Below are 27,567 nucleotides of genomic sequence, written 5' to 3'. Positions count from 1 at the left end.
TTCTTCATTGATGCATGGTTTATGACAGTGAACATACAGTGTATGAGGGCCAAATACATTTTTACAAGTCAAATGTATTGTAGTACACCATTCAATATTTGTCCAGTGATTCTTTGGTCATTCGCGCTCTCTCTTTCCTTCCCATGTATACCTTTATTTGTGAAAAGGCCCTCTCGACATTGGCACTTGAGACTGGCAATGCCAAAACAGCCAGTACACAGTTTGCCAACTCTGGCCACTAACGTAGCTTTCCATGCCAGTACTGGTGTACCTCAAGGTTGACATTCTCTGGGCCAGGTTCTGCAACATATGCGTTGAACTGGGTGCATATGGCCTCAGAGGTATTAAAGCAGCCAAAAATGAAGCTGTACTTCTCAAAGTTCAGAGAAAATTCCCCTTCACGGTTTCATTTGAAGCGTGTCATTGTCTCAGCAAGTGACATCTGGCATAGGCTGTCACTATTGGGTGGTTCTTTCAATTTCAAGTGGGTCTTGGTGACAAGATGTTCAGCAGTTCGGCTTGCAGTCTTTCCAGTTACTATTGGGACATCTTTTGCCCACGCACTTCTTCAACCATGAAATCTTTATTTTACAGAACTTAGGGCCAGATGTAGGTAAATCTAATTTACCGACTCATAAATACCGAATTTTACAGATTCGGTATTTATGAATCGGTAAATTAGAAGGAGGGAGAAGTAGGTAATTATTTTGGGGGAATTGCCGAATCTGTAAGATTCGGTATTTACCGATTCGGTAAACACTGAATCGGTATTCCCCATTGATTCCTATGGGCTTTTGAGCCCATAGGAATCAATTGGAAATACCGATTCGGTATTTACCGAATCGGTAAATACCGAATCCAGCAAGGGTGCAGGGGGTGTCACTTTCACACCCTATAGCACCCCAAGTGCAGGCTTGTGTGCCATGTGGCACACATACATGCCCTAAGTGCATGTCTGTGTGTCACATTGCACAGTTGTGCATGCACAGATGTGCATGCACACCTGAATTCGGTTTTTACCACCCAATAGGAGTGGGTGGTAAAATACTGACTCTTAAGGGCCTGTGGCACTCTGTGGAGTGCCACCTACATCTTGATTTACCGAATCGGTAAAAATACTGATTCGGTATTTTACAGAATCGGTAAATTTACTGAATCGGTAAATTTAGCGATTCTGCAAATAATGGCCCCTACATGTCAAAAGCCAAATACCGGTCGGAAACGACCGAAATCGTCCGTTTCCGACCGGTTTTAAGGCTCCTACATCTGGCCCATAATCTTGTGCCGTCTTTATTCTGCGAGGTATGTTGTTCTGCGCAAACTAGATCAATAAAAAAACACTTAAAAACCGGTTGCATACTATTGAGAAAATAATGATGCCACTAAACAGGCTGCCAACCAATTGGTGAAATCGAAGAACACATATTTGCGGCATAGCATAAGAATCCATTTTATGCTTTTTTTTATTTATTGGTTCTGGATGCATCTTGTAATGTGTTCTTAACTTTAATGTTTTTGGGGTACTGCTAGAACGTATTGCATGTTTCTCTGGACAGTAGCTTCATGCTCATGCTAAAGATGCCAGGATTTCAGTAGAGTTTTCTCAGTGAACTAAAATCCCGTCTCTGTCACTCAGTGGTAGCTAGTGATGTTTGAAAGTAATGGGGTGTCACATTCATCTTCGACTTTCAATGAATGCGCAAAGTGAGTGACGGCAACTGACCGAAGAGATTTTGAAGATGAAGGATATTGTCTCCACATTCACTAGGCATACAAATGTATGCAGACGGGCTTTACATTATTATTGTTAACTCACAACATAATTCAGAAGTGGTGGGGACTTACTGTTTGTTTTCATTTTACATTATTGCTACAGCACTAGCAAGATTTTTTTCAGATTTGCGCTTTTTGTTTGTCAGACAATGATGATGGAGTTCAACTGAGTACCCAGATCATAGTGACTAGTGTTAGCGGTTATGTCATGAAATCATTGTGTGTGTGCTAAGATGAAGCAATCGTTTTATAAGCCTCGTGGGAGCAGTTCACACTGAAATACACCAAATGCTGCTTTAAAAAAAAAAAAGCTGTGCCTTTCAATTCATACGCCCATGGGTTAGGGTCTTCTATAACCAGAAAAATATCTCCAATTCTTTTGAGATGGGCAGAGGCGCAACTAGAGCCAAATTTCGAGTATGTTGTGGGCTAATAAAATTTTCGGGGGGTTGGGGGTTGGTAATTCTTCCAGCAATCTGCAGAGTGAAGATGCAGGGTCAGAAGAGGTTGCAATGCAACTGGTGCTCATGTAAAGCGCTCTGATATCTCCGGCTCTTGTTGGCACTATATAAAACACTACCCCCTAAAAATGTAATAATAATAATAATAATAAATGCCAGATTTTCATGATAGCTATGATAGCTATGTAGCAAAAATTCACACGCCAATTATAACTGGAACTCCTTAACATGGTGTTCTGACCGGGTTTTCTGCCCCTTTTTTGAGTGAAGGTGACTGTTCTGACTTTGAGGGCCTTTGTTGTTTCAATTTATCTGATCATACTAGATCCATTCAGGCTCATATTGACAAATTACACGGATTAACTACAGAGATCAGAAAACATGGTGACCAGGGCTGGTTTGACTGGCTCTTTAATTGGTTACCAGACTTACATTCTTTACGTCAGATATTAGGGGGATCCTGCTTTCTATTTGCATTTTAGTTGCGGTTTGCAGTTTTATTCAGTGTATTCCTTCTTTACTTCAAACCTGTAGATGTAGCACTAGAAATAGATCAGTTAGTTTTGTTTCATATTATTCTTCGACAGATGTTAGTTCCATTTAACGAATGATTAGCTGTCTAGGGTGAAGTGTTCTGACCGGGTTTTCTGCCCCTTTTTTGAGTGAAGGTGACTTTAGCCTGCTATCATTCTAATAGGAGGACTAGAACCTCAGACCTGGTATGTAATTCCCTACCCTTTTCTTTATTCTAGGGCCTATAAACTTATGTTAAGGGATATATTCCTTAGTATTAGTATTAATCCGTCCTTGTGTAAGGTTGCTAGTATATTTCTAATGGAGTTATGCTTATTTCGGGCCTTGTAGGCCTCGAACGGGAGAGACTCCATCTTTCTTTCTGCCTCGGCTGCTTGAAACGCTTTTAGGTCAAATGTAATGTTTTAGTTATAAGGTGTTGTTCGCTTGGAGAGAACCGGCTCAGGCTGGCTCTTATCGAAAGACTGTATTTTTCTTCGTGTCGAAGACATAACATCAGGCCGGCCGGCTGAGAACGTGTCCTTGGCACGGGGTGGTACAAGAATTTGGTGGGCGGCAGGTTACTGGCCGTAAATTTCCATGCATGAACAAGATTCCATATTAGCGAAAGCACGGAGACTTCAGTAGTCAGTTAGTAGACAACAGCTAGTCGTGAGCATTATTGCAGTTAATCAACTTAAGGCAGTCAGTCGCCATTTTGACGTCCGAAAAAGACCGAGGGCTGATACTCTCTCAGAAAGATTGAAGTTATTTTAGTTGGAGCAGCTGGTGAGCTTTAATACTAGGATCAGAGCATACAGAGTGAAGCAGCTAGCGGAGTGAACGAATACTAGAGTGGCAGAAGCTGATTTATAAGATCGAAGTTGGAAGGTGAAGATAGTCCGTGGTCGAGAGGAGAGAGGAGTAGTGCAGAGCAGCGAGAGTGCAGCAGACGAAACAGAGAATAAGAGGAAGGTTCCAGTGACTTGGAAGGGAGCAGAGGAGACAGAGCATAGCGGTGCAGACGTGTATCCATGACTGCAGGGGTGATCATAAGATGAGCCAAGGCACAGACGAGAAGGGAACCCAGATGACAACTGAGTCCAGACCAGAACAGCGGAACAGCGAGAGCACCGGAGGGACACGGTGTGTAATGAGATCGCCGCTAGGGAATGTGGCGTTAGTGAGAGCATTGACTGTGGTCAATGTATACCCACAGGATTGTGGCTTGTGTATGTGTGAAATAGTGAGAGCACTGGGGGGATACAGTGCCTATACCCACAAGATTGTGGCTTGCGCGAGCACTGATTGTGATCAGTGTGCAATGGTAAGTAATCGGAACTGCTTCAGGGTAGTCTAGTCTGGGCCTATGTTGCCGCAAGACTATAAGGTATGAGTGTGGTGTTTTAGAAGATCTAAGCTTGTATATTGCTAATTCCCCATCATTAGGTAGGTACCCAGGTTCCTTGGTAAGTAGGTCCTGAGGAGGGAGGTGGTTACGTTTCGGCTGGGTTGGTGGTGTCTTGGTAAGCTGATTCTATCTGTCCGAAAATCCAGTAGTTACATCTGGCGTCACAAACCGTTTACGAAAGCCTGTTAGCGGGGTGTTGTTTCTATCTTCTTGGTTTGCGCTTGGCGCGTAAGGTGTACATTTTGTATATTATTTGTTTATAGTTGTATATATCTTTTTTTTTGGCACAATGTTTTTGAGGAGGTCAAAATCGTCTTTTAAATTGCCTGTTGAAATTCCCGGCTGGGAATCAACGCCTTATGAGGCATTGGCCCGTGAGTGGTCCGATTCTACTGGTTTGAGTGAAAATTGGAGTTCTTGTTTGGAACTGGCGGATCCGACTAATGTGATTGCTTGTCTACAGAAAGCGCCGGTTGTGAAGGGTGATGAGCTTCCTATTTTGGGACGCAAAGGTTGGATTGTTTTATCTGTGTACAGGATTGTCCATGAGAAGTTTTTGAAATTACAGAAACAATATGTGGAGATGGAAGAGAAGTTTGTTGAAGTGCTGAATGCTCACACTCTTTTGAGATGTCAGAATAAATTGCTTGCTGATAAACTAGAGACTTATCAGACTATTGCGGAAAGAGCTGCTGTTCGTATTGCTAAATACAAATATAAGAATCATCGTGGTCGGGTTTGTAAACGGAAAGTGCGTCTGGTCGTGGCGAAAGCCGGACTGGATTAGAATCCTGACGAATGGGATGGTAATATCTGGGACTCAAATGATTCTGGCTGCTCGGCTGAGGAGTCTGACAGATGCGAGTATTCTCGCACCGGGCGCGACTGTAAATCTAATACTTTAGACAAACTTGATGTTTCCGACGACCATGGTCGGTATTCTAAATCTGATGACATTTCTCCATCTAAATGTCCCTCTAATTCTACTGGTCGGGCTTCTTCTGATGCTCGTACTGAGGTTTCTGCGCATCCGTTTTTTTTGGTGAAAATTACAGCAGGCTCCTGGTAATCCAAATGGTATTCCTTCAGATAGTTTAGAAGATTTTACGCAACAGGAAGTTAGTGACATTTTGCAACGATTTCGTCATCTGCCCGGTGAGGCCTTGCTTACATGGATGGTGCGTCTCTATGAACTGGGTGCTGCGGGCATCATGTTAGATGCGGGAGATGCTTTGAAATTTTGTTCTTTGAGTTCTGATTCTACTGTTCAGGATCATTTCCGAAATTATAATGGTGCTGGTCAAATTAGTCTGCTTCAGTTAGCGACTGATGGTTGTAATCACAAATACCCTACTGAATCTGATTGGCCTCTGAATGACAAGCCATGGTATACGTTGCGCGATGCGGCACAAAGACTGAAAGAGGAGGTGATGAAAACTGCGATTTTTCTGAGTACATCTGACAGATTGTTGGATGGTTTATTGACATCTTCTGTGCGGAACCGCATTATTCGTTCTTCCCCTGTTGCTAAATCAATCAGACTGGCAATGCATTGTCTTTGGTGCTTGAATCTGTACGTCAGCTTGGTGAATTGGGCGAATGGCTTAAACCTGAAAGACAGTCCAGACCTGAGGGTCGTACTGCTGGAAATTATAAATTTTCTAGACGTGATATGTTTCTTGCTCTGTTGGATGATGGCGTGAAGAGAGAAGACATAGATGGTGAACCTAATTATCGCTTGTGGGAAATGTTTCGAAAGCGTGGTTTGGATCTGAAGGAGGGTTCTCGACGTGTGCGGAAGAATGAATGTGATCGTGAATATTCTGACGACAGTGGGGATGATAAACGTCGTGATGATTCTGATCGGCGTGATGGATGACGAAATGAGCGGAATGTGTCCCCTCGGCCTGAAAGAGAGAGGGGGAGAGAGGGGAAAAAGAAAGGGGGAGAGATGACCGTGTTGAAAGCAGATACAGAGATGAAAGGGATCAGTCCCCCGAGATGAGGATAAGGGAGGATCGATACAGATTTTCTGAACGAAACTCACAATACCATGCTGATGACAAAAATCCATTTCGTAATGGGGATGGATATGAACAGGAAAATATATTGTCCCAAAAATTTAAGAGCATTTACCCTGATTTGTCTTGGTTATCAGAACGCAATAAAAATGACTAGGAAATAGGTCAAGCTCCAGTACGCAGTTGGGCTCACAAAGACAATAGACCCTATGTAGATATTGAAATTTTTTGGAGACATCGTAATATACAAAGGGCCAGAGCATTGGTAGATACAGGAGCGGAGGCCACTCTAATTCATGGAAAATCAAAGAAATTTAAAGGACAATTTTTCACAATTACTGGTTTAGGTGGAAAGGAAACCCCTGCAGTGCAAACAAATGTTGCAATGAAAATAGGTAGAATTCCTCGAAAATAATATTCTGTTTTAGTTGTGCCACTTTTGTAATACATAATTAGAATTGATATCCTAAAAGGTATGACATTGCATCTAGATGATGGTTGTTATCAATCTGGAAGTAGAGGTTATATATCATACAGACCTGTACGAGTTGGTCGTTTGAGAATGCCTCCTATAAAAATTCCCCAGGCTACAAAAGTAGTTTCCCAAAAACAGTATTGTATTCCAGGTGGTCACGAAGAGATCAGTTCTACAATCCAGGATTTAGTGAATGCAGGAGTTATAACTCCGGTTACTTCTGCTTGGAATAATCCCGTTTGGCCTGTGCGTTAAAGTGATATTTCTTGGCGTATGACTGTTGATTACCGCGAATTGAATAAGCATACACCCCCTTTGACTGTTGCAGTACCAGACATGATTACTTTAATTGAAAGAATTCAGAAGCATCCAGGAATGTGGAATGCGTCTATTGATATTGCTAATGCTTTCTTTTCAATCCCAATTGCCCCTGAGTGTCAGGAACAATTCAGTTTTACGTGGAATGGACGTCAAATGACGTTTAGAAGTCTTCCCCAAGGCTATGTACATAGTCCTACGATCTGTCACCGGCTGGTGGCGGAACAATTGTCTGAAATACCTATAAAGCCACAAATACAAATTTGTCATTATATTGACGACATTTTGATTCAAGGTGAGACACAGGATCAAGTTCAGACTCAGCTAGATCAGGTTATCAATCATTTATGTGAAAAAGGTTGGGAAATCAATCCCGACAAGTTGCAAGGTCCGTCACAAAGTGTGAAATTTTTAGGCATCAATTGGCATAGAGGTAACAGAGAAGTGATTTCACAAGTGAAGCAGAAAAATCTTGATTTTGCGGTTCCTCGGAACCGAAGAGAAGCCCAGAAATGTATTGGTTTATTTGGTTTTTGGCGTCAACACATCCCACATTTGAGTCAGATATTAGCCCCTTTATACAGAGTCACTCGTAAAAAGAATGCGTTTGAATGGAGTAAACCGCAGCAAGATGCGTTTGATTTGGCGAAAGAAGCAATTCAGTATGCTTTGGATTTGTGGCCTGTGCGTGATGGTGATGTGGATCTGAATGTGTCTGTGCAAGGTCCTTATGCAAATTGGAGTTTTTTGGCAAAAACAAGGCAGAAATAAAGTACTGCTAGGTTTCTGGACTAAAAAGTTACCCGATGCTGGTGAGCGTTATACACCTTTTGAGAAACAGTTACTTGCATGTTATTGGGCTCTGGTGGATTCCGAGCAATTGACTTTGGGACATGATGTGATGTTGAGACCTGAAATTCCTATTATGCAATGGGTTTTGAGTTTGCCGAAAACTCATCAAATTGGGCATGCTCAAGAGGTGAGTGTGAATAAGTGGAAATTATACATACAGGACCCGGCACGTGTGGGACCGAAAGGTGTTGCGACGTTACATGAGCAAGTGGCGCAGGCGCCATCGAATGAGATTGGGATCGATCGCTCCGTACCTATAGTACAGGAATCCCCTGTTAAGTGGGGTAAGCCATTTGATGATCTGTCCGCGGAGGACAGAAACCATGTGTGATTTACGGATGGTTCAGGGAGTTACATAGGAGAGAAGGGGCATTGCAAGGCAGTGTCCTATAATTCTATCACACAAAAATTGCTGAGTACAACTGGTGAAGGAAAAAGTAGTCAATTTGCTGAATTGTATGCTGTTTACTAAGTTTTAAAGCAGGAACTACCTGGTACGTGTCACATTTTTACTGATTCCTGGTCCACTGCTAATGGACTGATGGTTTGGTTACCAACATGGCATTCTCGTAATTGGGAATTGCATTCTAAAGAACTTTGGGGTAAAGAGTTATAGCGGGAAATTTGGGAGCTGCTTCCGCAAAGTACTGTTACAATCTTTCATGTGGATGCTCATACATCGATAGACTCCCTTGACAAATTCTTTCACAACATTGCAGATGAAAAATCTAAAATTGCTGAGGCAGTGGTGGACATGCAGGATTCAGATTTGGCGGGATTGGCGAAATGGGCCCACCAGAAAGCAGGACATTTTGGAGAGATAGCCACTAGCAGGTGGGCTGCTGATCGAGGAATTTATATTCCTTTAAATTTGATTAAAGATACTATACTGCATTGTCCTATCTGTCAACATTCTAGACAACGAAAAGTACCCCAAATTGTTGGAGGACATTTACACCAAGGAAAATTACCCGCTCAAATTTGGCAGATTGATTATATTGGTCCACTCCCTACGAATAAGAATTGCCAATATATTTGCACCATCGTTGACACATAGAGTGGTCTGTTGGTAGCCTTTCCCTGTAAACGAGCTACCCAAGTAAACACCATTAAAACATTGGAATTGATTATGCTGTATTATGGTGTCCCATTTCAGATTCAATCTGACAACGCATCACACTTCAATGGAAGATTGGTGCAGGAATTTTGTGTGGAGAACAACATTGAATGGATGTTTCATATACCGTACTACCCACAGGCAGCAGGCCTTATAGAGAGAATGAATGGTTTGCTAAAAGATCAATTGCGTAAATTAACTGATAATAAATATAAGAATTGGAGAGAATATTTGTTTCAGGCATTGTTGATTTCGAATAATCGTCCCTTTTTAAATGCTGAATCTCCATTAATGCGTTTATTTCCTCCAGCTGTTGATGCTAAACCAAACACAGTTAATAATACTGTAATGTATTGGGAGATTTCCCCTGGAGCCCTGTCTCCATGCAGAGCAACCCCAGGTTCCACAGGCTTAGACCTGCATGCCATGAATGACATTACTGTAAAAGGCAGAGATCGAGTTATCATTGAGACTGGCATTGGTGTCTGTATACCAACTGGAAATTTTGGACTAATTACCCCTAGATTGGGCCTGGCCTTACAAGGCATTCAAGTGCTTGTAGGAGTCATTGACAGTGATTATCAGGGAGAGATTAAGGTACTCCTGCTAAATAGCAGTGAGGTTGATTTGCCGAATCAAACAACTGACTGAATTGCTCAATTGCTAATCATGCCTGTTTTCAGTGGTGAGATTCAGAAAGGCACTGCTCCAACTTTGTTAACTGTTCGAGGACAAAAAGGTTTTGGCTCCACTGATAATCCAGGAGCGAGAGTGTGGGTGCAATCACCTAAAAATCCACCTGAACAAGCTGAAATTATTGCAACCGGTCATGATAATACAGTACTTCTCATGAGACCAGGGAAACATAGCTGGGAAGCTGTCCCAGCTGACAAATGTTACTTACGAGAATGAATAATGCCTGTATTTGATTTTCTTTCAGATCATTCTCTGGACTGCTGTTGCAGGATGTGCCGGCGTTGGACTCCTTTTGGCTTGCTACGTCGGGAAAGGATGGAACCCCCAGACTTTGGTTGATTCGATAATCAGAGTACAGCGTTCCTTCACTGCGTGGGATTCATCATCTAACTTTTGGACTACCTTGGCACAAATTCCCCACATTTCTGTTTAATACCGATGCGTTCGGTGACTGACATATTAGCGACCTGTTTGGTTGCCGTTCCAGCTTCTTTGGAGACCCTTGCCCATATTTTCAATATATCAAATGCCTGTCCTAATATTATTCTTGGTGATTTTGCGACCCATGAGTACTGTCCTTTATGTACTGTGCTATTAGATTCAATACCACCGATTCATTCTCAAATAACTACATATAATATCACGCAGGGTGATTTATGTTTCTTCCTTACCTGTGATCCTAGCGCCATAACTGAATGTGTTCGTTTAAAATTGAAAGGTGCTACTTCATTCACAGATCATGAAAAAACTTTATGTTCCCGGAGATCACGGAAGTCATGTACTTCCGTTAAAAATAATATGACCTGTAAAAGTCTTGTAGTTATCCCTAGTCATTATTGTACAATGCTATTACCTTCTGGATGGCTTTTCTCTTGTGGCAATACATCTTGGCCTTACATTCCTGCAAACATTAGCGGAGGACCCTGTGCTATCACTAGATTGAGCTTGTTAAAGTTTTCTTCACATCCTAATGCAATTTCCCGTGTTGTCCGTGATGCAGTTATGTTGAAAGACAATTGTGATTCTACATTACATTTATATTCTAAGTCTGAATATCTTAGTTTGGCTTTCTCTATTCTGGGCGTCCTTGCTCTGGCAGTCTACAATGCTAAATCTATTGGAAAAATGGCCTGTTGGATGGTTAAATCCATCAATCACACTTCTACAATTCTATCTGACATGCTATTAGACGCCCAGGGTGAGCGCAGAGCTATTTTGCAGAACAGGGCTGCAATAGATTATCTTTTACTTAAACATGGACAGGACTGTTCTGACTTTGAGGGCCTTTGTTGTTTCAATTTATCTGATCATACTAGATCCATTCAGGCTCATATTGACAAATTACACGGATTAACTACAGAGATCAGAAAACATGGTGACCAGGGCTGGTTTGACTGGCTCTTTAATTGGTTACCAGACTTACATTCTTTACGTCAGATATTAGGGGGATCCTGCTTTCTATTTGCATTTTAGTTGCGGTTTGCAGTTTTATTCAGTGTATTCCTTCTTTACTTCAAACCTGTAGATGTAGCACTAGAAATAGATCAGTTAGTTTTGTTTCATACTATTCTTCGACAGATGTTAGTTCCATTTAACGAATGATTAGCTGTCTAGGGTGAAGTGTTCTGACCGGGTTTTCTGCCCCTTTTTTGAGTGAAGGTGACTTTAGCCTGCTATCATTCTAATAGGAGGACTAGAACCTCAGACCTGGTATGTAATTCCCTACCCTTTTCTTTATTCTAGGGCCTATAAACTTATGTTAAGGGATAGATTCCTTAGTATTAGTATTAATCTGTCCTTTTGTAAGGTTGCTAGTATATTTCTAATGGAGTTATGCTTATTTCGGGCCTTGTAGGACTCGAACGGGAGAGACTCCATCTTTCTTTCTGCCTCGGCTGCTTGGAACTCTTTTAGGTCAAATGTAATGTTTTAGTTATAAGGTGTTGTTCGCTTGGAGAGAACCAGCTCAGGCTGGCCCTTATCAAAAGACTGTATTTTTCTTCGTGTCGAAGACATAACATCAGGCCGGCCGGCTGAGAACGTGTCCTTGGCACGGGGTGGTACAAGAATATGGTAGGCGGCAGGTTACTGGCCGTAAATTTCCATGCATGAACAAGGTTCCATATTAGCGAAAGCACGGAGAGTTCAGTAGTCCGTTAGTAGACAGTAGCTAGTCGTTAGCATTATTGCAGTTAATCAACTTAAGGCAGTCAGTCGCCATTTTGAAGTCCAAAAAAGACCGAGGGCTGATACTCTCTCAGAAAGATTGAAGTTATTTTAGTTGGAGCAGCTGGTGAGCTTTGATACTAAGATCAGAGCATGCAGAGTGAAACAGCTAGTGGAGCGAACGAATACTAGAGCGGCAGAAGCTGATTTATAAGATCGAAGTTGGAAGGTGAAGATAGTTTGTGGTCGAGAGGAGTAGTGCAGAACAGCGAGAGTGCAGCAGACGAAACAGAGAATAAGAGGAAGGTTCCAGTGACTTGGAAGGGAGCAGAGGAGACAGAGCATAGCGGTGCAGACGTGTATCCGTGACTGCAGGGGTGATCCTAACATGAGCCAAGGCACAGACGAGAAGTAAACCCAGATGACAACTGAGTCCAGACTTCGTACTCATAAGGTGACGTCGACCCTTTCTTATTTGCGTGCACGCACATTCTAATCCTTTCTTTTGCTTTTCAGGCTATATGTTATATTGCAGTATTATATTGTTGTTATAATTTACTATTGTTTAATAAATGGACCCCAGTTCTTAGTGAACTATTGTGTAACTTTTGTTTTCTTATAATAAAGTTAACCTTTCTTCTAGTCAGATGCTGTTATGTGGACGGATGCGTCTCCGTTCCAGGTAAATGGTAACTGAGCAAGGGAGTAGAGGAGCACTCAAATTAGGGAATAACCTTTGCACATTGTAATTTGGCCATTCTTGTGTGAGAGGATCGACCTGTCTATCTATCACATAACCTATAATATTATATTCCCAATAGATATTGGATAGAGAAACTTCCCAATATAGAAAGAGAGAGAGAGAGCTGAAGGTATTCATAGGAAAGTGATTGTCGTTGTGTAGCGGCGTTAATGAGAACATTGACCGTGGCCAATGTGTATACCCACAGGATTGTGGCTTGCGAGAGCACCGGAGGGACACGGTGTGTAATGGGATCGCCGCTAGGGAAAGTGGAGTTAGTGAGAGCATTGACTGTGGTTAATGTGTATACCCACAGGATTGTGGCTTGTGTATATGTGGAATAGTGAGTAATCGGAACTGCCTCAGGGTTGTCTAGTCTGGGCCTATGTTGCCGCAAGACTATAAGGTATGAGTGTGGTGTTTTAGAAGATCTAAGCTTGTATATTGCTAATTCCCCATCCTTAGGTAGGTACCCAGGTGCCTTGGTAAGTAGGTCCTGAGGAGGGAGGTGCTTACGTTTCGGCTGGGTTGGTGGTGTCTTGGTGAGCTGATTCTGTCTGGTCCAAAAATCCAGTTGTTACACATGGTCAGTACAGTACAGAAAATCTGGCACCGATTGGTTACTCCCGGGCCTGCCTTGGGTTAGAAGAACTTGCTGAGGCTCTCCCGTCATCTAACCATGAAAAACCTTAAGCTACCATAGGATGCCCTGCAGGCCCTTGAGCCCGGTACAGCGCCTGCTAGAGGGGTTCCGTGACATACTGGGGTGCCAGAAATCATCACTGCGGCACAGAGCAACCCATGTCAGCACTCCTGCTAACAAGAGGTGACCAGATCCATGTGCACCCTCCAGTCCCCGCCTACACAGACTACCCAGCACTTTTCCAAAGCGTAGAAATTAATTACATGTATTTCTTCGTGCCTGTTTTCATTTTAAGCACTTCCTGGCTCTGTAAGGCCATCTGTTTTACTTCCTGTGTTTTTTTGCAATTTTTTTCAAAAGCCAAACAAAACAAACTGAGTTAATTGACCCATACATCCACGAAGGGCCGTAGACAGACAGATCGAGTGCACCAAGAAACTTGAGGCGCAACTAGTGTCAAAAATTGGGGAGGGGGAGGTGCTAACAAAACATTTAGGGGGAGGGGGCGCTAATTCTTCAAACAATTGGCAGAGTGAAATGCAGGGGCTCCACCAAGGGGTGAAAAAAAAACAAGGCCTTGTTAACTAAATGGTCTTTTAAAGACCTGTGAAATGCTCGGGTGCGGCTGCGGTAAGACGGATGCCAGACCACAAAGCCCCTCTCCCCCCCACGTGAGCCAGGGGGGGCCTTGTGTCTCCCTGGCCCTAGGGGTGTCAATGTCAGAAGAGGTGTAATGCAAGTGACTGGTGCTCATGTAAAGTGCTCTGATACCTTCGGTTCATTTTTTGGGGGGACTTCGGCAATTATCTCAAATATTCCCGATTTTGAATGAATGAAATAGCTGGATAGTGTTTTTGCGTTTCAAATTAAAGAATTCTTTGAATTCAGTGAAAACACGAAATTCAGTGAAACCTCAATGTAAAATGACCGCAGAAGAAAGAAAACCACAGGTGCCGAATCAAGTACCAGCCCTAAACCAAGAAGTCAACTGGGCGATGAACCGCCTGGAAAAGACTTCATCTTTGAGGGTACGGGCCATTATTTTAATGGGAGCAAAGTCATAATTTAAAGATTTGCCTGTCCCGGGGCAGCTTTTTTAGTGCAAATCCATCTACCTCTTCATTCAGAAAAGCAATTACTGCGGGATTAAATGTTTTAAAACCTCAACCAACAGTAAATCTAAACAGTAAATCTCAGAGCAGCGCAGGAATGAGGAACTGCGTGATTTAATCAGGAATGCTACTGAAAGGATTCCGAGGAGCAACCAGCGCACAGCGGCAATGCTTTCACAAAGAATGTACCTCTGCGGCATTCGTCCCTGAAGCCTGTTTGGCTGCTTCGCTATCAGAGAGATTCATTTATTTTTTTTATTTTTTATTATTACCCCATAGGGTGGAGCGGGGCTACAGCACACCAGGCTCTGGTTCCGGGGGACAGAAGGGGCCCCTGAGGGGCCCACGCTTAAGGACTCAGGCCGCCCTTCACCAATGAGTCCGCATGTGGCCCCGCACAGGCAGCGCAGCGGGTTGTGTGCTGGCTGCATGGTATGTGCATTAGTTCGCCTCCCCCTTGCACCGAGGGGAGCTGGGGGCTAGGCGTGCAGCACATGTGTGCCGCACTCCATTGTTCCTCTGGATGCAGCAGTTATTGCCCGCGCCCCACACTTCTCGGGCATAAAGCACCCCGACCCTTCTCGCCACAGACGTTCCTGGTATGCCCCTGGTCCTATGCTGCACACACTCTGTGGCGCGGCTGTCATGGCCCTCACCACAGAGGCTTGACATGTGGTGACCATGCTGCGTGGGGTTACAGCCAGGCCTCCACCCCACATGCAGGCATGCCTGGCTGTGTGTCTGTCCAAGAGTGTCGCTGCCGCCGCCCGCCAGCCTTCCCTGACAGCCATGACCTCGCCCAGATCTGTTTAACAGCCATGATCCCCCGCGCTACAATTACTTGACACCGTGACCGCCTCGCCCAGGGGTGGAACCCACATTCTGAGTGTTTACATTGCTGTTTCTGGGGTTCACGCTGCCTGGCGTGGGACATCCTTTACACCCCCTCACGGGTATCTCCTGTGCAGCACGCTCTCGGGGCACGGACGGTCTTGTCCCTCTCTCCTCAGACCATGCATATGTTGCCAATTGCTGTCACACATACTGCCACTTGTCACATTTTGCCACTCGTCTTGTGTTAACCATGGCCTGACGCCCGCTCTGCTTGAGCTCACGGGTCTCCCCCTTTCCACCTGCCCCAGCTCCGAAGGGCCTGTCAGTTCATGCGCTGCGCTTTCTGTTTACCACTTGCCTGTATTCGCACTAAGAGCGTAATCACTTGACAGACAAAATGCGTGTCCCCCCACTCCTCAGAGATTTGTCTTAATGCGCCTTTAAGATAAAGGGTAGCCGCTGCACGCCCATTAAGACAAAGTAAATATCTTTAAAGCTCACATTCACATTGTAAGGATATGACTCCATCAAGGGGCCAAATGGTGAAACAACGGGGCAACAACTATGCAAATCAGTGACACTCGGTTTAAATCGAGTCAGCTGATTTTGATCCGGTAGTGTATTATCGGGCAGAGTCGGTTTTAACCGAATTCTGGACAGCCTAGTTATGTTATGTCAATGGAAATTTGTATAGCGCACGTACACCAACAGGTCTCCTGGTGCTGGGGAGTCTAAATGGGGGAACAGAGAAGCAGAGTAAGTGGCATCTAATTGTAGGCCAGGGTGAACAACCAGGTCTTAAGTTGTTTTCTAAACCGAAGGTAATTCATCTCGAGCTTTGGGTCCAGAAAAGAAAATTGGGTCCCACCAATACGTTTACGTCTGATTCTGGGCACCGTCAAAAGGTTCTGATGCATGGATCTCAGAGTACGTTTGGGTAGATGCTTACTAAGTAGTGAGACTATGAATATGGGGGCTGGTAACTTAGATGACTTTAAAAAGAATGCAGGCAGTTTTAAACATAGCTCGCTGCTCCACTGGAAGCCAGTGGAGATCTTTAAGCAATGGGGTGATATGGCAGCGTCTATCCTTATAGTAGATGATCATTGCTGCTTGATTCTGGATCATCTGAATACAATGTCTCTGGAATTGTGGAAGGCCTAAATAAAGGGCGCTCACATAATCAATTTTGGAAACAATAAGAGCTATTGCAATTTGGGTAATAGACTCCTTACTAAAGAAGCATCTAATTTTAAGCAATTTGCGAAGTTGGACAAAGGACGCAGAGGTGACTGAGCCAATTTCGGCACTCCTAGAGAGATCGGCATCAATATGAAGGCCCAGACTCTTTATCACTGGTTTAGGTGTTGGTGCCACACCTAACTCAGGTGGCCAGGAGGAGGGGGTCCAGAGACATCTGAAACAAGAAGTCCCCTCAGTACGACCCCATGTAGCAATTTTCACAGGTGTAATATATAGATAGACTAAAGTCTTAGGGGCAGATTTACAAGCCCCTTGCTCCACTTTTACGCCACGTTGCATTACTTTTGTTACGCAGCTGCAGCGTAAAAGATGCGCCATGGTGCGGGGTATTTACAACGTGACGCATCTGGGAGATGCGTCATGTTGTAAAGCCCTGTGCCAGAAGGAGGCGTTCCAGCACAGGGGGGGGGGGTCGTTCCGGCGCAGGAACGCCTCCTAAATGTGGCTGAGTGAAATCTACAAGATATCACTCAGTCACTTTGCGGTCTCATGCTGCCTCAAAAGCCTGCGCCTGCTTGAAGCAGGCGTAAGGATTGACGCAGCATTACCAAGATAGGGCCCCCCAGAGCATTGTTGGAGCTGTGTCACGCTTGCAACACAACTCCAGCAATGCTCCGCCTTTACGGCACAGATGTGTCATGCATCTGTGCCGTTTTTGCCCAATGGTGCGCTGCATTATAAATGCGGTGCATCAATAATGGCGGATGGATGGCTCACAATAAGTGGCGCATCCCTGCTGATATGCAGGGATGCGCCACTTATTGTAAATCTGCCCCTCAAAATCTTGAGCTCGCAGATTGTCAGAGCACAGTACCGTGTCCCATAGTTCTAGTGATCCTACAAAACAAGAATCCTCAACTCCCAACCTATCCTGCCATTTCAGCCTATGTTTATCTAAATCATCTGGTACTCCTTCCTGCAGGCATCTGAATATTTGTGTAGTTGAGGGTTCCGCGTTACTGGTTAGCAATTCCATCAGAGATACTTGTCCAAACCCTGCAGCACCACCGGCCTTTTTAAGCAGAAAATCTCTCAGCTGTATGAATTGAAAACAATCCCATGGGCCGACATCAAACCTTTCCCTAACTTTTTCAAATGATGTTATGTGATCCCCAGCTAACAGATCCCCTATCCTGTAAACAACTCTTTCCCCACCTTGCCAGGCATGTATCTTGTAATGCCCTTGGTCATTCCCAATTATGGAAGAATAAGGATTGAACATACCTACCCCAAGTTTTCTCCTTATGCCTGCCCGATTGCGAAAGGCAGCGATCAGTACCTTAAAATGCGTTTTCTTAAAATCGCTTGCTTCATAGAATTTCGGAAGACAGCCATTAGCCAGGGCGCCTATTAATAGTTCATATATTGTTGGTACTTGACTAAGATCCCCCCTATCTTTTCCTTAACTCCAAAAAGAGGCCAACAATACTGGAATGAAGCTGCTAAATAATATATCTTAAAATGTGGGAGCTCCCAACCTCCTCTATCCCTTGGAAGGGAAAGGAATACATTTGCTCTTCTGGTCCTCTCGTAACACCAAATAAACCTAGCTACCTCCTTCTCTATTTGATTAAACCAAATATTATGAATTTCCAAAGGAATTGCATGAAAAATATACAACATTTTTCGTATGGTCATCATTTTGATAAGATTACATCTCCCTACTATCGACAGTTTCAGATTTTTCCATTGTTGGAGACCGTTTTTAATATTGCCCATTATAGGCGTGATATTTAGATCCACTATATCATCCACCTTAGCTGTAATGATAATGCCTAGGTAAACCGCTTTTTTTACAGTTCTATTCTCCATACCTGTAATAAATCTATTTGTCGCAATCTGCGTTTTAGCTTTATTTAATTAAAAACCAGATTGAGTCCCAAAGCTTTCAGCAATATTTTCAACCGCTGACATTGCATGGTCAGATGAAATAATAGCCAAGTCATAAGTATAGGCCAGTAGCTTGGTGTCCCCGCCTTGCAAACTGACCAGAATAATTTCTGTGGAGGCCTCCAGACACCTAACAAGGGGGTCTAGGTACAGGGCAAATAGTAGCGGAGAGGCAGGCCAACCCTGTCTCGTTCCCCTGCTGATTGAAAAAGGATCCGTCTCTTCCCCCATTATTTGTAATCTTGCTACAGGGTTTGAACAAAACCTGTATTACTTTCACAAATGAATCCCCTAGGCCGTAAGGCTTGAGGGTCTGCCATAAAAAAAACTCCATGACACCCTGTCAAAGGCCTTCTCCACGACTACAAAAGCTACCCCCTGAACCCCAAATCCTCCTATGGGCAATTGTTGTGATACCTTTTTGAAAAAATATATGTAGAGATTTGGATGCTATCATGCACAAATTTAATAACCTTACAGCCGCAGAAAGCTTGAGAGTAAAGACTCTACAGGAGGATGACACACTGATTATCAGGGACAGAGACAAAGGGGGATGTGTTGTTGTTATGAACAGAGCTGACCACAATAATGAGATCTTTATGTAATTTAGAAATACACCGCTTTGGACACTAACCTTATACCACACATCACTGCGAGCCTGAACAGCGAAATCAAAAGTTGGTATGAGAAAGAATTACTGTGATTTGATGAGTGCATTTGTCTCTCAGAATTGCCAAACCTAGATTCCCCAGCCTATATACCCTGCCCAAGATACACAGGAATGCTTCCTTCTCCCGAGGTAGACCAATTGTGTCCGGAATAGGGGGACCCACTAAGCAGTTGTCACAATTTGTGGACATATTTATACAGCCACTGATATCCAACCTACCATCCACCATCAGAAACACCAAAAATGTCCTAAATATGATGTTTTTTGTAACCCTAAGGAGTTAGGTCCATCAGGGCATGGGGTAGGCTAGACCCCTTTTAAACAAATACCACAAGATATGCCTACACCACCCTTACTTCTACACGATATTACTTATAAAGGCCAAACAACTACTTTTATAGTTTGACCAGGTATTTTTATTTTCTACCATTCATTTTTTCTTTTTTCTGTCAAGACTTTTTTTGCATTGATGTCAAAAAAGGAATAACTGTACATTTATATATTTACACTTCTATACATTACAACTTTTAAACATTAATAGAACAATACATATATACACTAAAGTAAATTTACAACATCATACATCCCAAAGCAAAATTCCTAAATAATGACAACACATAATAAATTCATATACATTTGATTTCAATAAATGAAAGACAAAATCCAAAAGACGAGGAGTAGCTACTGCCAGTTTAGACTACAATTAACTATTTACTCCTCTGGTCTGCCGACACGTTTCGAAGCCAGGAAACCAGTTCCTGGATTCTCATCAGGGCCTTTTTCTTATGGCCGGGATGCCCGCCACCCCCTCCCAACACCAATTCCCCATGGGAGGAGACAAACACAAGTTTGAGTTTTTGGAAGGCGGGGGGGAGTTACCCCCCGGCCGTATTTATTAAAATATGAAACAAAATTTTAAACTTTAAATTAAAACGTTTCATAAATTATGTAAAATGTTACTTTCATTACATTTTGATGAAGACATGTTCTTTGGCTAACCTTAACAAATCTCTAATACAAAGGTTTCCTAGCCGAGTCTAGCATCCTGAAAATGCATAACATTCTAAAATAAAATTGTACATCCTAGCATTAAGGGCCAACGGCAAGGTCTTAACCGGTGTCAGATCCCTACTGCCAAATTCCCGCCCTCACGGTGTGAGTGGCGCATGCGCAGAGGACTTTCCCCTCGTTGCCAACTGTAACTTCCCTTGTCGTGGGGGCCCCCTTTCACTCGACGCCATCTTAAAGGTCGTCTGAGTTCCCGTATGAGGTATCTGTAAGAAGGACAGCGTGGAATCCCCCCGCTCGGAGCGGATATCCGGCCCCCGGGAAATTCGTAGGAGGGGCATATAGCCGTCTCCCCCCTGGGAGGGGCCTATGGCCGTCTCCCCCTAGGCGACCCATCCGTAGTGGGTGCCGCCTCCCTGTGGGAGGGGCCAATGGCCGCCTCCCCCCGGGTGCTCCCATCCGTACTGGGTGGCACCCCCCCTAGGGACCTTGAAATCACTGCTCACCGATCATGACCTTACCGCCCGACCAAAATAAATACGACAGTTGTTTTACCTACTAAGGAAAGAAAATACGCCTAATCTACCACAGCTTGACAATTCATCAACTTTCACATTTCTACAAAGGGAAAAAAGTCCTAAAGCACAAGACAATTTTTATTATTTGATACATTCCTCCATTTTTCTACAAGGGAAAAAAGGCCTACAAACATTTATTCAATCAAAGGCATACATTAATGCTGTAAAATGTGACTGCATCTCTTTAATACATTCGAATATCACCAAAAATTACTTTATTCAAACAAACATTGCAAAAAAGAGGCTGGTGGGTGGGTCAAAATTGTTGCTTGTTCCGTCGAGGGCTCACGAGCAACGAGTGGTGCAGCCTTCCGAGCACTGGAACAAGAGAACGCTTCATTGGATTCCCGCTCTATTTATCCGTCTGCGGGAGGGCGGGGGCCCTCCTCGGGTACGCCCATCCATGCGCGGACTTCCGGGCGGGTGTTTAGGACAACCCCTTCTGGGCGGTAAAGGGCGTGCTCCGGCTACGCCACTTTGGGCATACCAGCCGAACCACGCCCCCGCCCACAATGGTTTCCCGGGGGGATCGGGGCACCCATACATACGTTCGGGGGACCGAGTGGTCTTCCCTTTCCATATGGCCGGGATGCCCGCCACCCCCTCCCAACACCTATTCCCCATGGGAGGAGACAAACACAAGTTTGAGTTTTTGGAAGGCGGGGGGGAGTTACCCCCCCGGCCGTATTTATTAAAATATGAAACAAAATTTAAAATTTTAAATTAAAACGTTTCATAAATTATGTACAATTTTACTTTCATTACATTTTGATGAAGACATGTTCTTTGGCTAACCTTAACAAATCTCTAATACAAAGGTTTCCTAGCCGAGTCTAGCATCCTGAAAATGCATAACATTCTAAAATAAAATTGTACATCCTAGCATTAAGGGCCAACGGCAAGGTCTTAACCGGTGTCAGATCCCTACTACCAAATTCCCGCCCTCACGGTGTGAGTGGCGCATGCACAGAGGACTTTACCCTCGTTGCCAACTGTAACTTCCCTTGTCGTGGGGGCCCCCTATCACTCGACGCCATCTTAAAGGTTGTCCGAGTTCCCGTGTGAGGTATCTGTAAGAAGGACAGCGTGGACTCCCCCCCCCCCCCTTCCCCACACTCTCTTCCGCCGGAGCGGATATCCGGCCCCCAGGAAATTCGTAGGAGGGGCATATAGCCGTCTCCCCCCTGGGAGGGGCCTATGGCCGTCTCCCCCTAGGCGACCCATCCGTAGTGGGTGCCGCCTCCCTGTGGGAGGGACCAATGGCCGCCTCCCCCCGGGCGCTCCCATCCGTACTGGGTGGCGCCCCCCCTAGGGACCTTGAAATCACTGCTCACCGATCATGACCTTACCGCCACAGGCCGGATAGTTGACCGACTATCCGGCCCCCCCACACCTCCTAAAGGTCATGCCTCCTCAATCCCACTAGCCATGCTATGAAGTCTCCTATGAGTAAATCATTCCCCGCCCTGGACAGGTGAACCCCATCATTCAAGTAACAGTGATCACCCCGAATACACCCATGGTGCGAAGTGAAACAATTTCCCAATTTTATTGTTGACCCTCTTTACCGAGTGGTTCAACGCCGTTATAGAGAAACCCCCCCCCCCGCCAAACTCTCCTGGGGATCATGTGGGACCAGGCAATTGTGCACCCCGGGAGCCTCCTTGCCAACCAGCTGACTGCCGACAATATGTGCTCCACTAACACCTGTCTTCCCAGTCTTGCCAAGTCATTGCCCCCCAAGTGCACTATGATTACAGATGGCGGTGACCTTTGCCGCCCTAAGAGTCCCTCCACAAACGCTTGAAATTGGTCAAAACAGAGGCCTCCCTTCCCATGGAAGGTCACTCTGAACCCGTATTCCCCAGATGCGTGAGTCGCGTCACCTGCCATGAATACGTCCCCAGCACGCCTCGCGTATGAGTGGCCCACGACCCTTACCACTTGATCTCCAGACGGTGATCCTTGACCGCTGGTCCTCTGGTGTTGGGTCGATCCCCAATTCCGCCCCGCGTCACAGGCTTGCCAAACTAATTCAAACAAAAGACAACAAGCGTGAGTGCATTTAGTCAGTCTTTTACAACATGTGCAGTCGCACATACCTCTTGAAACAGTTCGAGGACCAACGGCCCAGCTGTTTAACTTCTTCCGCACCCAGACCCCGGGCCGTAGCCTCAGTAGCGGCCCCTATTCTGAATGAGTGGGTCCCAAAATCGCACGGGTTCAAGCCCGCCGCAGCAATTGTAAGTGCCAGCACCCTCTGAAACTGAAATTTCGTCAACGGGGTGCCGTCCTTGTGTCTAAGCAGGCTCCCTCCCTATGTCGCCGGCCTCTGTGCCAGGTAGTCCTCTAAATACCTTATGGGACAACTGGGGCTCCCTCGGGCGCGCTGCACAACAACACTACTCCCCAAAGCTTCCTGGTCTGTCTTGGACCTGGCTATCAAGATTAACATAGAATCACCCCGTATTTGGACGTGATCCCTGCATAGGCCTCCCTCCACATCCTTCTTGTTCCTCGCCACAAGTTCACTTACCCACATGGCCCCATGGAATGCCAATGCGAAAGCCGCTCGGAACAGAACTACCTCGGAAGGGGAGGAGCATGTCTCATCAAGTTTTGCTAGTAGCAAAGAGAATCTCTCTAAACCAATCGGGTGCCTTGTATCTTGTCTGCGACCCTCCAGGCGTTGCCAACCGCGGAGTGCCTTTCTGACTACGAAGGAATTCGTCGGGTCCCGTATGCCGTGGAGCTGTGCCATGAATGAAATGGCCGCCCTATGTCTGTTGGCAGTTGCGGCTGATCGGCCTTCTTTATGACGCGCCACTAAGAACCCCAGGAAGGATTCCTCTTGCCCCCAGCTATGTCTCCCTACCGGCCCTAAAAAGGCGCAGTATGAACGAAACGCTCCCTCATAGGCTTTCCTCATCCTGGGCGCTAAGCTTGCTGCCACGAGGTCCTGTAATCCGGGGCACCAATCAGCCAGAGTGCTTCGGGGAACGGTGCCGCCACTAGATCCGCTGTAGGTAGATAGCCCCTGAAAGCCTGCATGTGTGAACAAGAGAGTACATCAGCTGCATTATTCAGTACACCCGGCACATGCTTTGCCCTGAACTGTACATTCAATCTCATGCATCGCAATACAATTTCTTTCAACAGTCTCAAGATCCACTTGCAGCGTGCTGCCTGGTGATTAATGCACTCGACCACCGTCATATTGTCAGACCAAAACACTACTGAGCGGTCCCTAAAATCTTCTGGCCATGCCAACAGAGCCACCCAAAAGGGAAATAGCTCCAAGAACCCAATGTTACCTGTTAGGCCACCGGAGTGCCACCACGTCGGCCATACTTGCGCCGACCATCGGTTACCAAAGATTGCGCCAAATCCCACGCTCCCAGCTGAGTCGGTCCATAAACCCAGTTCGTCAGACGATGCTGGGGGTTTGTTCCACGCCACCCGACCGTTGAAGTCCTCCAGGAATGCCAACCAAATGCGCATATCCTGGTGAACCTCTGCAGACAGTCTCGTGCGGTGGTGTCCCTCCTTGAGGCCGACCATAGCTTGTGCAATGGAACGTGAGAAGGGGCGAGCCATCGGTATTACTCTTAAGGCAAAGTTAAGCTGGCCCACTGTTTGTTGTAACTGGTGCAGGGACACCTCTTTACCCAGGCATTGTATTAAGGAAGCCCTGAACTTGGCCACCTTCTCCATTGGCAGACGGAAGCATCCCTCCACGGAATCGAGCTCAATTCCCAGAAACTCCAGTGAAGTAGATGGCCCCACTGTCTTACCCGGTGCCAATGGGACCCCAAACTCCTGCATGAGAGTGCAGAAGTCCTGCAGTATCTGTGCACATTTCGTAGTGCCTGCCGGCCCCAAGAACAGGAAGTCGTCTAAATAGTGCATCACCTGTCTATGCCCAGTGGCCTCGGTGAACGCCCATTCCAAAAAACAGCTGAACATTTCAAAATAAGCACAAGAAATTGAGCAGCCCATGGGCATGCATTTATCCATGTAATACTTCCCTTGGAACGTGAATCCTAGCAAACGCTGGTCCCGAGGGTGTACCGGGAGCAACCTGAATGCTGATTCAATGTCTGATTTCGCCATCAAAGCACAGGGGCCCAGGCGATTCAGTAGCTCGACGGCATCGTCGAACGATGCGTATCGTACTGAACATACTTCAGGGTCAATAGCTTCATTCACCGAGGCCCCCCTCAGGGCCGACAGATTGTGAATGAGTCTATACTCCCCTGGGTCTTTCTTCGGAACCACTCCTAGAGGTGAACACACGAAATCCGCCACTGGCGGGCATGGAAAAGGCCCTGCTACCCGTCCCAAGCTGACTTCTTTGGTAATTTTCTTGGCGGCCACTGCCGGGTTTTGTTGAACAGATAGCTGATTCTTACAAAAGGGGCTCCCCCGAAAATTCCCCGCCGGGATGTTGAAGCCATACAAGAAGCCATTCCTCAAAATCCCGTCGGATATATGATCAGGGTATTTGTTCAGCCAGGGAGTCAAAGCCAGGATGTCGATGGGTGAAGATGATTGCTTCCCAGGCATCACATCAATCCTGCTTGGATCCCCCCTTACCTCCCGAACTACCGCTCTTGGACCTACAGCTAATTTCTGGGTGTGAGGAGTTCCCACAGCCCGCACAAGCATGCCGGAACCTACATGTTCCCTGGGGCCTGTTACAGTTACCTCTGTTGAAACCTCAACAAACCCCACGCTTGCCCCCATTCCCGCCGGTCTTGGGCTGCGATTCCCCATCGGCGCTTGCACGAAAGGGCTGCGCCGCTCTTTGTTGGACTGTCCCAGACCCGCTCCTGCCTGGCGATGACGTACCCGCCGATCCAGGCAAGAGCTGTTTGTGCCATGACACCGTGTCGAGACAATCCCACGTTAAAGTCTCATCAAACTCTTTAGATTTTCGAAAGTGAACATCATAACCCTTCCATTCATTCCCCTGTACATTGTATAAAAATCCATGATCCTGTTCTGGTAACATGATAAATCGGGCAACACTTCGGGTTTACGTTCCCCCATTACTGCTGTAAATATAGAAAAGGCCTTCACCCAGTTCGCCATCTTGGCCCGCCATACGCTGGGGTGCCATAAATCTTTCTGGGTCTTTGCGTACTCTATCTCACGATGGTCGGTCAACAGTGAAACATATTAATATATTTGTCCCCCCATATCATTTCCTTCGTGGCCGCCGGGATGTGCTGAGACAACCTTTCCCGCCTCGAAGGCACTGAACTCTCCCCAACCATTGGCAATGGGTTCTTACCGGGTTTAACCGCCGTGTCCGTTGTCTTTGCTCGGCCGTGACTCCCGGTGCTACCTGTGGGGGAATATAAGGAACATTCGCCGTCCCGGCTTCCCTTGACTGCCGTAACTGCTCAATTATTATTCTGGCTTCCTCGGCCGGATCCCCCGCAGCCACTGCCCCCCCCCCTGCTTTCTTCTTTAGCCAGGGTAACACTGCCGTTAACTGAAGGGCCAGTTCTGGGGGCATCTGATCATCCTCAACTGGCGTTATCACAACGGGGATTGGTAAACCCACATCCGGACCTGGTACTGGGCTGTCCACCGGTGCGACTGGGCTTGCTAGGGGTACCTCCGGGACTGGGCCCTCCCTGGAACCCGCCCTCCTCTTATTACGCTTCCCCTTACCCTCTGGGGCGACGTCCGGCAAGGCCGGTCCTATCACTTTCTTAGGCCGCCCCGAGAGGTTGTTCTGGGCTGCTATCTGCTTCTTAACCTCTGCTAAGCCCCGACCGATCGAATCCACTTTACCCAGTTTTCGGGCCATCACCGCTACTCGGTTCACCAAGGTGCGTAGCATCTTCTCCATCTCGGAGCTCTTTCCCGCTTTCTTGCCAGACATGCCTTCGGTTACTCCGTCCGACTTGATCCACAAGGTCCTAGATCTTCCACACGCCTGAAACTGAAAGAGAAACAACAAAGATTACAAGTTCTCAAAATTGCTGCTTGTTCCGTCGAGGGCTCACGAGCAACGAGTGGTGCAGCCTCCCGAGCACTGAAACAAGAGGACGCTTCATTGGATTCCCGCTCTATTTGTCCGTCTGCGGGAGGGCGGAGGCCCTCCTCGGGTACGCCCATCCGTGCACGGACTTCCGGGCGGGTGTCTAGGACAACCCCTTCTGGGCGGGAAAGCGCGTGCTCCGGCTACGCCGCTTTGGGCATACCAGCCGAACCACGCCCCCCGCCCACAATGGTTTCCCGGGGGCTCGGGGCACCCATCCATATGTTCGGGGGGACCGAGTGGTCTTCCCTTTCCATTTGTCAAGTTTTTATGAGGCAAGAAGCTTTGTACAGTGCTGGCGTTTATGTCTTGTTTCGTACAAGGTTGCGTCTGTTCAGAGACGAGCGCGAGCCCTGCTGAACAGTGTATCCGCCATAAAGATCTCGATCGAATCGAGATCGAGATCTTTACGGCTGGTTAATTGTATATGAATTTATTATTTGTTGTCTTTGTTTAGGAATTTTGCTTTGGGATGTATGATGTTGTAAATTTACTTTAGTGTATATATGTATTGTTCTATTTATGTTTATCATTTGTAATGAATAGAAGTGTAAATATATAAATGTACAGTTATCCCTTTTTTGACATCAATGCAAAAAAAGTCTTGAAAGAAAAAAGAAAAAATGAATGGTAGAAAATAAAAATACCTGGTTAAACTATAAAAGTGGTTGTTTGGCCTTTATAAGTAGTATTGTGTAGAAGTAAGGGTGGTGTAGGCATATCTTGTGGTATTTGTCTAAATATGATGTGTGGCATTACATGGGAAAAGGGAATGATTTGGTCACATTTGACGAGGTGTCATTGTACACAAACATAATACCTGAGTTTGGCATGCTGGCAACGACACACTTCCTGAATTAAAGGCTGGCAGAACTACTGATTCAGAAATTATTCTGAAGATAATGTAGCTGATTTTGGACAATCACACATTTTTATTTGAGGATAGTTTTGCAGGGATTCGGCCAAAGA

Source organism: Lissotriton vulgaris, chromosome 8, assembly GCF_964263255.1.
Source record: "Lissotriton vulgaris chromosome 8, aLisVul1.2, whole genome shotgun sequence".
NCBI classification, from domain to species: Eukaryota; Metazoa; Chordata; class Amphibia; order Caudata; family Salamandridae; genus Lissotriton; species Lissotriton vulgaris.
This window is presented reverse-complemented; position numbering follows the sequence as displayed.